A 12,035-nucleotide genomic window follows, 5' to 3' on the forward strand; every position below is an offset into this window, starting at 1 on the left:
TCTATTTAAAGAGGTTTTTGACCATTCAGGGACCTAATTTCAAACACTCATGAAAACAATATTGTCTAATCTAAAGACTGTGAATTTGGACATAAAAATGCATTTTGACAAGTTATATGCATGGAAATAAAGATGTTAAAAAAAGTGAAATTTTGGAAAGGTTTTTGGACACTATAGGGGAGGCCTAAGCCTTGTTATGGATAAATGTCTATAAAGATAGACTGGTATAAGATATCTGCTCCATTTTTGGGGCACATGTTGACAAGATGTTGGGAATTCACTGGAGAGGAATATTGACCAACTGAGCATCTCAGTGTACAGTTCAATAAACACAATAGGCATTTTGTCACATTTCAGTCTTCTGTGATGTATTTAATGTGTCATATTGGGATACAAACTCAAATATTAATACATTTAAATTATATCTGACATGGTACTGGTGTCTTCTTTTTTTAAGTCCATAAACATGTGTGTGATGTGGATACTTTTGTTTCACAGTAGATTTGTTTAAGACTATCAAGAAAACACACTGTGTGTCAGCTGATTTAGCCCCCTGCAGTAAAAAGTTATTAATGGGGTAAAATTATATGTTTAAGTCATTAGTAATGGGCACATCATTAAAATACACTTCTCTTTTTGTTTTGTTGTCTATATCCTGTCAATAATTTATTACTTAATGAACAGAAAACACATGTTTTAAAGACACCTGGGGGTCCAGGTTGTTAATTATTTTGTGTACATATACTTCCCGTGTGTGCAAGAGACCCCTTAGATTCACAACTTCTTGACCTTTAACATTCCCAGCAAAGGGGAGAGACAGAGGAAGAGAGAGAGAGGGAGAGAGAGATTTAATTCATTGAAGGTAAATTACATTTTCTTTCAAACCTTTTATTTTCTTCAAAAACTTTAGTACAGACATTTAAACATACAGTGAGGGGAAAAGTATTTGATCCCCTGCTAATTTTGTACGTTTGCCCACTGACAAAGAAATGATCAGTCTATAATTTTAATGGTAGGTTTATTTGAACAGTGAGAGACAGAATAACAACAAAAATATCCAGAAAAAAGCATGTCAAAAATGTTATAAATTGATTTGCATTTTAATGAAGTATTTGACCCCCTCTCAATCAGAAAGATTTCTGGCTCCCAGGTGTCTTTTATACAGGTAACAATCTGAGATTAGGAGCACACTCTTAAAGGGAGTGCTCCTAATCTCAGTTTGTTACCTGTATAAAAGACACCTGTCCACAGAAGCAATCAATCAGATTGCAAACTCCCCACCATGGCTAAGACAAAAGAGCTCTCCAAGGATGTCAGGGACAAGATTGTAGACCTACACAAGGCTGGAATGGGCTACAAGACTAAAAAAAGGTACCCCTTTTTGATTGGCAATTCGAGTTTTTCTCATTTCATTTTAGGTTGCTTGTCGTACCAAATAAATATTGACATTGCTCTGTGAACTGTTTTAAAGAACTTCTCAGTGATATGATGGGAGATCATCTGCAAAGGATATAACAGCCGAGGGAGTACATTCATTTTAATTACCGCAATACATTTAACCAATAAAGTCTCAACGATGGTCACCTAATCTGGCCTTCTAGGCAGAGTTGCAAAGAAAAAGCCATATCTCTGTCCAGTGTCTGTGTTATTTTTCCAATCTTAATCTTTTCTTTTTATTGGCCAGTCTGAGATATGGCTTTTTCTTTGCAGCATCCCGGAGTCGCCTCTTCACTGTTGATGTTGAGACTGGTGTTTTGCGGGTCCTACAGTGGCTTGTGAAAGTATTCACCCCCCTTGGCATTTTTCCTATTTTGTTGCCTTACAACCTGGAATTAAAATAGATTTTTTGGGGGGGGTTGTATCATTTGATTTACACAACATGCCTACCACTTTGTAGATGCAAAATATGTTTTATTGTGAAACAAGCAAGAAATAAGAAAAAAAAAGAAAACTTGAGCGTGCATAACTATTCACCCCCCCCAAAGTCAATACTTTGTAGAGCCACCTTTTGCAGCAATTACAGCTGCAAGTCTCTTGGGGTATGTCTCTATAAGCTTGGCACATCTAGCCACTGGGATTTTTGCCCATTCTTCAAGGCAAAACTGCTCCAGCTCCTTCAAGTTGGATGGGTTCTACTGGTGCACAGCAATCTTTAAGTCATACCACAGATTGTCAATTGGATTGAGGTATGGGCTTTGGCTAGGCCATTCCAAGACATTTACATGTTTCCCCTTAAACCACTCAAGTGTTGCTTTAGCAGTATGCTTAGGGTCATTGTCCTGCTGGAAGGTGAACCTCTGTCCCAGTCTCAAATCTCTGGAAGACTGAAACAGGTTTCCCTCAAGAATTTCCCTGTATTTAGCGCCATCCATCATTCCTTAAATTCTGACCAGTTTCCCAGTCCCTGCCAATAAAAAAACATCCCCACAGCATGATGCTGCCACCACCATGCTTCACTGTGGGGATGTTGTTCTCGGGGTGATGGGAGGTGTTGGGTTTGCGCCAGACATAGTGTTTTCCTTGATGGCCAAAATGTTAAATTTTAGTGTCATCTGACCAGAGTACCTTCTTCCACATGTTTGGGGAGTCTCCCACATGCCTTTTGGCGAACACCAAACGTTTGCTTATTTTTTTCTGGCCACTCTTCTGTAAAGCCCAGCTCTGTGGAGTGTACGGCTTAAAGTGGTCCTATGGACAGATACTCCAATCTCCACTGTGGAGCTTTGCAGCTCCTTCAGGGTTATCTTTGGTCTCTTTGTTGCCTCTCTGATTAATGCCCTCCTTGCCTGGTCCGTGAGTTTTGGTGGACGGCCCTCTCTTGGCAGGTTTGTTGTGGTTCCATATTCTTTCAATTTTTTAATAATATATTTAATGGTGCTCAGTGGGATGTTCAAAGTTTCTGATATTTTTTTAGATCCCAACTCTGATCTGTACTTCTCCACAACTTTGTCCCTGACCTGTTTGGAGAGCTCCTTGGTCTTCATAGTACCGCTTGCTAGGTGGTGCCCCTTGCTTAGTAGTGTTGCAGACTCTGGGGCCTTTCAGAACAGGTGTATATATACTGAGTTCATGTGACAGATCATGTGACACTTAGATTGCACACAGGTGGACTTCAACTAATTTTGTGACTTCTGAAGGTAATTGGTTGCACCAGATCTTATTTAGGGGCTTCATAGCAAAGGGGGTGAATACATATGCACGCACCACGTTTCCATTTTTTTGAATTTTCATTTCACTTCACCAATTTGGACTATGTGTTTGTCCATTACATGAAATCCAAATAAAAATCTATTTAAATTCCAGGTTGTAATGCTACAAAATAGGAAAAACGCCAAGGGGGATGAATACTTTTGCAAGGCACTGTATTTAATGAAGCTGCAAGTTGAGGACTTGTGAGGCATCTGTTTCTCAAACTAGACACTCTAATGTACTTGTCCTCTTGCTCAGTTGTGCACCGGGGCCTCCCACTCCTCTTTCTATTCTGGTTAGAGCCAGTTTGCACTGTTCTGTGAAGGGAGTAGTGCACAGCGTTGTACGAGATCTTCAGTTTCTTGGCAATTTCTCGAATGGAATAGCCTTCATTTCTCAGAACAAGAATAGACGGACGAGTTTCAGAAGAAAGTTCTTTGTTTCTGGCCATTTTGAGCCTGTAATCGAACCCACAAATGCTGACGCTCCAGATATTCAACTAGTCTAAAGGCCAGTTTTATTGCTTCTTTAATCAGAACAACAGTTTTCAGCTGTGCTAACATAATTGCAAAAGGGTTTTATAATGATCAATTAGCCTTTTAAAATGATAAACTTGGATTAGCTAACACAACATGCCATTGGAACACAGGAGTGATGGTTGCTGATAATGGGCCTCTGTACACCTATGTAGATATTACATAAAACAATCTGCCGTTTCCAGCTACAATAGTCATTTACAACATTAACAATGTTTACACTGTATTTCTGATGAATTTGATGCTATTTTAAATGGACCAAAAAAAATGATTTTCTTTCAAAAACAAGGACATTCCTGGGTATACACTCCGCCCAAGGGGTAATACAGACAAACACATCAAAAGTTTAATTTATATTTTGTCTTTCCATTCTGTGAGACATTAAAATTGTGATTGTGTGTGCAAATGTAATGTCCATAACGCTGGAATCGCCCGTACGGGGGACCAGTACGAAAAAAAAATATATATGTATGAAATGTATGCATTCACTACTGTAAGTCGCTCTGGAAAAGAGCGTCTGCTAAATGACTAAAATGTAAAATGTAAATAACTTCAGTAGAATGACCCTTTAAAATCACACATCAGTTCAACAGAAAGAGATATTCAGGGGAATCGGTTCAACGACTGCAGAGTTTGTGCACCTTTTTTTAAGACAGTACTTACTGGTGTTAATCAGATCTCCGTTGTGGTCTTCTTCCTCCTCCAACGTGACAGTAATCTCCCCCTCCACTCCAAAAACGTGTTTTATTTCTTTCACTGTGACAGTCATCGCCTCATCCTCCTCTTTCACTACAAAAACTGCATCCTGTTATTTCTCTTCCTCCTCGTCTTCTTTCACAGTAACATCCTCCTCCTCTTTCACTCTAAAGCTTCTCTCTCTTCTGTCACAGTAACTTCTTTCGCTGTAACAGCCTAACCCTCTACTTGTTTTTTAATTGTGACATCCTCTTCTTCCTTCTCTTTCACGAGAGTTTCTTTCTCCGTCCAGCAGACCTCTTCTTTAGCAGGAAGGGATCGGCTTAGTGAGCTCATGGTCGGGGATGTTAGCTTGCTAGCTAGCATTAGCGATTAGCTTAGTACTAGGCAATCTTAAGAAGCTAACAAGGTCAATATTAAATGGAGTAACTAGTAAATACGCAGATAGTGTGTTTAAATCACTGAGGTTAATACAGTAAAATGTTTCGGTTTTGTGTTGGCTATCGAGTTACCGAGGTGGTTGAATCAGTAGCCGTGTTGTTGCTGTTGTTGAAGAACCGTCCCGTCCACTAGATTTTACGTCACGCAAGAAGCGCCACCATCGCCATCTGCTGACTGGAGTGGGTAACGCAGTTTAGGAGAAAATTGACTACAATGTTTATTCTGGCAAACAAAGTGATAACAAATAATTACAAAATTACCATATTACTTCTTACCGCCATTGCTTTCCTCTACGCAGACCTAGATAGTAAAATGAATATTATTAATAAATACTGTCTTGTTTCATGTCCCAAAAGCCTACATGGATAGAATGCAAGACTTGACTAATATTGGCCACATTGTAATAATTAGCATGCTCCAATGTATCGTCACGGTCTGTTGCCAGGGTGGAACTTACACTCCAGTAGATCTAAAAACTTGGCATCCAGCCAATCAGAAAAGCAAGGCAAAAGTCAGGACACTTAAACATATATTCAGCATTCATCATTTATTCAAATTATCATCAGGAAGAATCTCCCCCCGTCGAAACATGTTGTCGATCTTCAGAGCATTTCTCCTATAGCTGCCGTTTCTATTAGACACATCTGGGAATTTATCTTTTTTTTCAGACATTGCTTTTGTCGAATAAACCTGGGTCAATGGACACCTGTCTAATGTCATAACATATCACTCTAAACAAATGTTTTCTATTTTTTTATTGCCAATACATTCCTCTACGCAGACTTAGACCTGAATATGATTATGTACATTATGAATAAATAGTGCAAATAGGAATGGTTCATTGTTTTCTCTTTTCACATCTATATGTGACCATACTATTCCCTTAAAGGGGAAATCTGCAGTTGCTACATACATTTTTGCACTTGATTTTTGAAGCATTTTCGGCAGTTAAATGCAACAACAAACAATCATTTATGATAAACTCTCTTAATAATATGGATTTTGAACACTATCATTTATTGGTGAGTATGAAAGCTGTACTTTTAGTTTATGGTTAACGGAGCTTGTTTGCCATTAGCCAATCGTCGATCTCGGGTTCAAGGTATGGGTTACGTACCCCAGTTCCTGTGTTGTGGTTTTGTTTGTATGTGAGGATGGATTCCTGAAATTCCCCCAAGCAGCTGATTGGTCGGCCCCATTGATGATTGGAGCTGACCCCGCGCTCTCGTCAGAAACAGCTGTCTTCATTTACCAACTCCTTCTCCAACTATATAAGCCAGTGTTCTGTTGCTCAGAAGGGAGATGACGAGTGTGTACTGTGTTGGTTGTTGTTGAGAGAGCTTATTAGTATGTCCTGTGTGTGTAAGTAGGATGCAGTGTTTTGATTATTGACATTGTTTTTGTTCCCAGGGGGGAAGGGGAAGGCACGTAGGGTGTGCTTAGGCAAGAGGCCTGTGGGCATACATAACCTGTAGTATGTCTATGCACACTAGGTAAGACCTGGGTGGACCACCCCCTGTATTTTGGGTAGCGCACCAGGTGGTGCTAAGTTAGGTAAGTAGTGGGTAGGCAGGTAAGGTAGGAGAGGGCTTTGCCATTTACTTTCTTTGCTTTGGTTCCGTTCAGCCCCTTTCCCCAAAGTATTACCTTATGAAGGAATAAATAAATTCCCTGTAAACGGTACATTCTCTGCCTTTGTCATCCTTACTCGCACCTACAGTCCCATACCTCTTTCACTCCACGGGGAGTTGAGTTGTAGCAGGGTGTTGCGTTCCCTCTTCCTAGAGGCGTACGTAACAGTATGTGAACACAACTCGTTGCTCCCAGTTTAAAAGTAGTATTTTTCCCACTTGTTATGAACGCAGCATAAGATACATATTAAGTTTAAAAGTAGTATTTTCCCACTTGTTTTGATCGTGGAGGGGCTCAGCATTGTCGCTAACATGGAGAAGAAGGGTTCCAGCAGTGGCAAATGCTCCGCCAAGGTCGTCATCAATGACCGTGGAGAGCTCTGAGCACCCTGTCCCTCCCTCTTTCCACTTTCATCCCTCCTTCCCACCCTGCCTCCTTTCACCCAGCTTTGAGCTTTTCATCCCTTGTTCCCTCCCTAAGCATCAACCTCTCTCTCCTTCCTTCCTTCCTTCCTTCAGCTCTCCCCTCCCCTCCCCAATAATTGGAAACATTCCCTTCAATTGAGATTAGTTATTTTTACAATTCCTCTCTCCTACCGAACGGTTTGTCTTGTCTGAACTAGTTTCATTTGGTATGTTTCTCAGGTCTCCTAAGATACATATCCAGTTTAAAAGTAGTATTTTCCCACTTGTTATGAACGCAGCATAAGAAACATTATCAGCCAATGTAAACAATAGAGCATCACATGGAAACAGCAATTGATTAACACACACACACACACACACACACACACACACACACACACACACACACACACACACACACACACACACACACACACACACACACACACACACACACACACACACACACAGACCATTTAATCACAGTAAGCCTGTACATTGAATCTGATGTACTACTGTATACATTCAATTCATGTCTTGAGAAAATAAAATAGCAAACGATATACACATTTATTTTTGAGCAGGCGTTATCCAATTTGATTTCATATGGCACAAACAAAATCATACATTTTCATTCAAAAATAAGACAATGGGAGTGTGTTCTCATGAATTTCTCATGAATTTTAAGTTAAAGCTATGTGACGTTAACTATCTCTTTCCACAGACTGTCACACCCTGATCTGTTTCACCTGTCTTTGTGCTTGTCTCCACCCCCCTCCAGGTGTCGCCCATCCTCCCCAGTGTACTTATACCTGTGTTCTCTGTTTGTCTGTTGCCAGTTAGTTTTTGTTTCGTCAAGCCTACCAGCGGTTTTTCCTGTGCTCATGTCTGTCTCTAGTTCCTGGTTTCCCGGTTTTTGACTGCCTTGAGCCTGCCTGCCGTTCTGTACCTTACGAACTCTGTTCTGGACTACTGACCTCTGCCTGCCCTTGACATGTCGTTTGCCTGCCTCCCCGTTTTCATAATAAAAACGTTTGTTACTTCGAAACTGTCTGCATCTGGGTCTTCTCCTGAGCCTTGACACTGACAGCAGTGGTAAGGCATCTCCTCTGTGTTCCCTCATGGTCTTTCAGGTCTCCTAACTGGGTAAATAGCTTTTCACAGAGTATTGATAATGCTTTTTTCAGGTGTGGATTTTCACAGTGGGAGAAGTGGGAAGGCTATTTATCCCTTGTGTGTGTTATCTTGTGTCTTCAGGTTCCCTACATCGGTAAAATTCTTTCCACACAGGGCTTTTCTCCTGTATGTGTTCTCTCATGTATTTTCATGCTCCCTAACTGGGTAAAACTCTTTTCACAATGTGAGCATTGGAAAGGCTTTTCTCCTGAGTGTGCCCTCTCATGTGATTTCAGGGACCCTGATGAGGAAAATCTCTATTCACACTGGGAGCAATGATAAGGCTTTTCTCCTGTGTGTGTCCTCTCATGTTCTTTGAGGTTATACAACCGGTTAAAACTCTTTCCACATTGAGAGCATTTGTGAGGCTTATCTCCAGAGTGTATTGTCTCATGTATTTTCAGGTTTCCTAACTGGGTAAAACTCTTTCCACACTGGGAGCAGTGGTGGTACGGCTTCTCTCAAGTGTGTGTTCTCTCATGCTCTTTCAGTTGCCCTGACCAGCTAAAACTCTTTTCACACTGGGAACAGTGGTAAGGCTTTTCTCCTGAGTGTGTCCGCTCGTGTGATTTCTGGCACCCTGATGAGGAAAATCTCTTTTCACATTGGGGGCAGTGGTAAGGCTTCTCCCCTGAGTGCAATATCTCATGTTTTTTCAGGTGTCCTAACTGGGTAAAACCCTTTCCACATTGGGAGCAGTGATGAGGCTTATCTCCTGTGTGTATTCTCATGTAATTTCAGGCTTCCTAACTGGGTAAAACTCTTTCCACACTGGGAACATTGGTAGGGCTTTTCTCCTGTGTGTATTCTTTCATGGTCTTTCAGGTTCCCTAATTTAGTAAACTCTTAACGCACTGGTGTGGTCTTGCTGGTTTGGATGCCTCTGCTTCCTCTGAGTCTGGTCTCTTTCCTGCCAAAGACAGAGTATTTAGCTTAAGAGCGATCATGGTCCTATTCATCAAATGAAACGAAGGAAAACGGGCCGAAATGGGGAGGGACAACTAGCGGAACTTGTACAATAAGAAATGCTTGTTTATGTTTTTGTTTTTTTGCTACGATGTGCACTAATTAATACAACCTAGAATTAAATCTCTACATGATTACATTTGTCTTTGTGCAGCAACAGCTGGAAAACTAATTCAAATCTAGTATTGGCTTCATACACCAACACCTAGCGTGAGTTATATGCTAAGACCACTATGCCTGTTTTTAACCAGTCAGAAAGTGATTGAAATCATATGGAACAACCCACATTCATCTTAATCACAGCTGAAGAGGATATAAAGGCAACATATCAAGAAGCTGTGTGTCTGTTCCACTTCATCCACAGCGACTGATGGACAAGACTCTGTCCAGGACTCTATATTTAATGTTCCACTCCAGCGACTGATGGGCAAGACTCTGTCCAGGACTCTATTTAATGTTCCACTTCATCCACAGCGACTGATGGACAAGACTCTGTCCAGAATTCCCCTCCTGGACATTGTGGGCATGTGCATCTTGGTGGTTTATTTGCTTTGGGCCTCTGCTATGTCTAGCCCTCACCCATCTTCACCTCTCTCCCCCGTCACTTGAGAGATCGATAGAATGTGGCCTTAGACAATCATTTAGTAGCCAGCTAGGTTCCTATTGGTCAGTTAGCCCCATGCTCTTACAAGGGTATAAATACAGGCCTCAGCTCGAGACCTCTTTTTCCTCCCGGTATTATCCTTCTGGGAGCGTGGCTGGATTTATGCCTTTTGGAGTGCGTGGGAAAATGTTACTGGTTCCTATTATTGGTACTATTACAACGTGTGCTGGAGTAGCTGTGTTCTATTCAGTTTCTCCTGCCTGCTAAAATTAGTCACCATTTTATATTGCCTATTTATCATCTATTCCATTCCTCATGCAGTCCTTATTACTGTGCAATACAGCCCGTACTAGTCCCGAGTGGTGCAGCGGTCTAAGGCACTGGATCTCAGTGCTAGAGGCATCACTACAGACCCTGGTTCGTTCCCGGGCTGTATCACAACCGGCCGTGATTGGTAGTTCCACTGGAATTTGACCAATCAATTGGTCAAAATAAAAATAAAATGTTTTTAGTCAGAGACAGCCCTAGTAAAACTGCAGGAAATGAGCTTCAGATGCCCCAAAATATTCTTAGGAAGGACACCCAGACCCTCCGACCAGGTTACGCCCCCCCTTCTAAAACCAACCCAGACCCTCCGACCAGGTTATGCCCCCCCCCTAAAACCAACCCAGACCTTCCGACCAGGTTATGCCGCCACCTCTTCTAAAACCAACCCAGACCCTCCAACCAGGTTATGCCCCCCCCTTCTAAAACCAACCCCTCCGACCAGGTTATGCCCCCCCTTCTAAAACCAACCCCTCCGACCAGGTTATGCCCCCCCCCTTCTAAAACCAACCCCTACAACCAGGTTATGCCCCCCCCTTCTAAAACCAACCCCTACAACCAGGTTATGCCCCCCCCCTTCTAAAAACCAACCCCTCCGACCAGGTTATGCCCCCCCTTCTAAAACCAACCCCTCCGACCAGGTTATGCCCCCCCTTCTAAAACCAGCCCTTACAACCAGGTTATGCCCCCCCTTCTAAAACCAACCCCTCCGACCAGGTTATGCCCCCCCTTCTAAAACCAGCCCCTACAACCAGGTTATGCCCCCCCTTCTAAAACCAACCCCTCCGACCAGGTTATTCCCCCCTTCTAAAACCAACTCCTCCGACCAGGTTATGCCCCCCCCTTCTAAAACCAAAGTGGCACCCCTGTTGGATCTCCTGATCCTGTGACATTCTGATAGGGAACCATACCTGCTAGGGATGCACGACATATTGGTAAGCATATCAGAATCGGACGATATTAGCTAAAAATGTTTAATGCTGATGTTAAAAAACAATGTCAAAGCTGACGTGCCATACCTATATAACGTAAGTAGATGACGTAATGACGCCATGAAAAATACAGCGCTACACATAAAGCAGAAAAATACTAAGCACAATTCCAACACCTAAACAAGTTCAAATCCAGCAGTCATTTCAAAGAGTAAGAACATTTCAGCGAGACAACTCAAAGGCGAAATCCATTAACGCCAAGATAATAGAATTCTTTGCCCTTGACAATCAACCGTTCTCTGTCGTGGATGATGTTGGCTTTCACCGGTACACACTACAAAGTATACACTATTTTTCAGATGTTACCCTACCGGAGTTGCACAGTATTGTTGAAACGCACATCCATGAGCTACTTGCTATGGGCGTCACTGCTATTAGCTTCACGACTGACATTTGGACCAGCGATGTCAGCCCCATGAGCATGCTGAGAATGACAGCACATTTCCTACTGAGGAAAGCCGTATTGCATGCTCAAGAATGTGCTGGTTCACATACTGCTGCCATCATTTCAATGTTATTTGAGAACATGAACACACTCCTAGCTCCATTCGAACAACTGACTCGAGAAACAACCTCATCAACCGCGTCTGCCGATATCCTCTCATGGCATTGAAGCGCCTGCTCAACAAAACTGCAGACACAGACTGTGGGGTTAACTTGGAAAAGTACTCTACAAGAGGCTGTGAACAAGCGAGTCGGTGGCATTCTCTCTGAGCCTCTTTACTGTGTCGCCACCATGCTCGATGCTAGGTACAAGACCTGCTACTTCGATGCAGACAAGAAACAGGGTTTACGTGAAATGTTAGACACAGCTGGACAAGATGGAAACGGACACAGTGACAGTGCTCACCAAGGAAGAGAGGCCACGGACAGACAGACAGCTGAAACTTCACTGCTAAACATGTATGATGAAATCCTGGTTGAGACTGAACAAATGAACAACAAAACAGCACAGCAAGTAAGTGAAAGAAATAGGTTTTGATTATGTTTTACTGGTAATGGGGACATACGTAAATGCCAACAAAATTAATTGTTGGTCAGTGTGTGTGTGTGTGTAACTATTTAACTGTATTAG

At 42.1% G+C, this 12,035-nt stretch overlaps 1 protein-coding gene across 1 annotated transcript in view; it reads right to left on the reverse strand.

Moving 5' to 3' along the window:
* Nucleotides 1-12,035, reverse strand: part of LOC115177641 (piggyBac transposable element-derived protein 4) — an 85,862-nt gene that overhangs the window by 54,959 nt on the left and 18,868 nt on the right. The gene's annotated exons all lie outside the window — the stretch shown is intronic.

Source organism: Salmo trutta, chromosome 38 (assembly GCF_901001165.1).
Source record: "Salmo trutta chromosome 38, fSalTru1.1, whole genome shotgun sequence".
Lineage (NCBI taxonomy): Eukaryota > Metazoa > Chordata > Actinopteri > Salmoniformes > Salmonidae > Salmo > Salmo trutta.